The following is a 2,957-nucleotide window of genomic DNA, read 5'->3' on the forward strand; positions in this document are numbered from 1 at the left end:
GAAAGGTTACAAGGTGTGACCTTTCGTCTTCCAGGATGATAACTCGATTTAAACATTATTTTAGTCAGGTTACATGAATATATAACCAATGAACAAGTAACTTGACTAAAATATTGTAGAAATAGAGTTTTTATTCTGGAAGACCAAAGGTCACAAGGTGTGACCTTTCGTCTTCCAGGATGATAACTCGATTTGAACATTATTTTAGTCAGGTTACTTGAATATATAACCAATGACCAAGCAACATGACTAAAATATTGTTTAAATAGAGTTTTTATCATGGAAGACGAAAGGTCAGAAGGTGTGACCTTTCGTCTTCCAGGATGATAACTCGATTTGAACATTATTTTAGTCAGGTTACTTGAATATATAACCAATGAACAAGTAACGTGACTAAAATATTGTTTAAATAGAGTTTTTATCCTGGAAGACCAAAGGTCACAAGGTGTGACCATTCGTCTTCGAGGATGATAACTCGATTTGAACATTATTTTAGTCAGGTTACTTGAATATATAACCAATGACCAAGCAACGTGACTAAAATATTGTTTAAATAGAGTTTTTATCCTGGAAGACGAAAGGTCACAAGGTGTGACCTTTCGTCTTCCAGGATGATAACTCGATTTAAACATTATTTTAGTCAGGTTACTTGAATATTTAACCAATGAACAAGTAACTTGACTAAAATATTGTTTAAATAGAGTTTTTATCCTGGAAGACCAAAGGTCACAAGGTGTGACCATTCGTCTTCGAGGATGATAACTCGATTTGAACATTATTTTAGTCAGGTTACTTGAATATATAACCAATGAACAAGTAACGTGACAAAAATATTGTTTAAATAGAGTTTTTATCCTGGAAGAGGAAAGGTCACAAGGTGTGACCTTTCGTCTTCCAGGATGATAACTCGATTTGAACATTATTTTAGTCAGGTTACTTGAATATATAACCAATGAACAAGCAACGTGACAAAATATTGTTTAAATAGAGTTTTAATCCTGGAAGACGAAAGGTCACATGGTGTGACGTTTCGTCTTCCAGGATGATAACTCGAATTAAACATTATTTTAGTCAGGTTACTTCAATATATAACCAATGAACAAGTAACGTGACTAAAATATTGTTTAAATAGAGTTTTTATCATGGAAGAGGAAAGGTCACAAGGTGTGACCTTTCGTCTTCCAGGATGATAACTCGATTAAAACTTTATTTTAGTCAGGTTTCTTGAATATCTAACCAATGAACAAGTAACTTGACTAAAATATTGGTTAAATAGAGTTTTTATTCTGGAAGACCAAAGGTCACAAGGTGGGACCTTTCGTCTTCTAGGATGATAACTCGATTCCAACATTATTTTTTGTCAGGTTACTTGAATATATAACCAATGAACAAGTAACGTGACTAAAATATTGTTTAAATAGAGTTTTTATCCTGGAAGACGAAAGGTCACAAGGTTGACCTTTCATCTTCCAGGATGATAACTCGATTTAAACATTATTTTAGTCAGATTACTTGAATATATAACCAATGAACAAGTAACTTGACTAAAATATTGTTTAAATAGAGTTTTTATCCTGGAAGACGAAAGGTTACAAGGTGTGACCTTTTGTCTTCCATTGAAAGGTCACAAGGTGAAACCTTTCGTCTTCGACGATGATAACTCGTTTTAAACATTATTTTAGTCAGGTTACATGAATATATAACCAATGAACAAGTAACTTGACTAAAATATTGTTTAAATAGTTTTTATCCCGGAAGACGAAAGGTTACAAGGTGTGACCTTTCGTCTTCCAGGATGATAACTCGATTTAAACATTATTTTAGTCAGGTTACATGAATATATAACCAATGAACAAGTAACTTGACTAAAATATTGTAGAAATAGAGTTTTTATTCTGGAAGACCAAAGGTCACAAGGTGTGACCTTTCGTCTTCCAGGATGATAACTCGATTTGAACATTATTTTAGTCAGGTTACTTGAATATATAACCAATGACCAAGCAACGTGACTAAAATATTGTTTAAATAGAGTTTTTATCCTGGAAGACGAAAGGTCACAAGGTGTGACCTTTCGTCTTCCAGGATGATAACTCTTTTTAAACATTATTTTAGTCAGGTTACTTGAATATATAACCAATGAACAAGTAACTTGACTAAAATATTGTTTAAATAGAGTTTTTATCCTGGAAGACCAAAGGTCACAAGGTGTGACCATTCGTCTTCGAGGATGATAACTCGATTTGAACATTATTTTAGTCAGGTTACTTGAATATATAACCAATGAACAAGTAACGTGACTAAAATATTGTTTAAATAGAGTTTTTATCCTGGAAGAGGAAAGGTCACGAGGTGTGACCTTTCGTCTTCCAGGATGATAACTCGATTTGAACATTATTTTAGTCAAGTTACTTGAATATATAACCAATGAACAAGAAACGTGACAAAATATTGTTTAAATAGAGTTTTTATCCTGGAAGAGGAAAGGTCACAAGGTGTGACCTTTCGTCTTCCAGGATGATAACTCGATTTGAACATTATTTTAGTCAAGTTACTTGAATATATAACCAATGAACAAGCAACGTGACAAAATATTGTTTAAATAGAGTTTTTATCATGGAAGAGGAAAGGTCACAAGGTGTGACCTTTCGTCTTCCAGGATGATAACTCGATTAAAACTTTATTTTAGTCAGGTTTCTTGAATATCTAACCAATGAACAAGTAACTTGACTAAAATATTGGTTAAATAGAGTTTTTATTCTGGAAGACCAAAGGTCACAAGGTGGGACCTTTCGTCTTCTAGGATGATAACTCGATTCCAACATTATTTTTTGTCAGGTTACTTGAATATATAACCAATGAACAAGTAACGTGACTAAAATATTGTTTAAATAGAGTTTTTATCCTGGAAGACGAAAGGTCACATGGTTGACCTTTCATCTTCCAGGATGATAACTCGA

The sequence above is a fragment of the Medicago sativa genome, chromosome 1 (genome assembly GCF_051527215.1).
Source record: "Medicago sativa cultivar Bolivia chromosome 1, Bolivia_mono, whole genome shotgun sequence".
Taxonomy (NCBI): domain Eukaryota; kingdom Viridiplantae; phylum Streptophyta; class Magnoliopsida; order Fabales; family Fabaceae; genus Medicago; species Medicago sativa.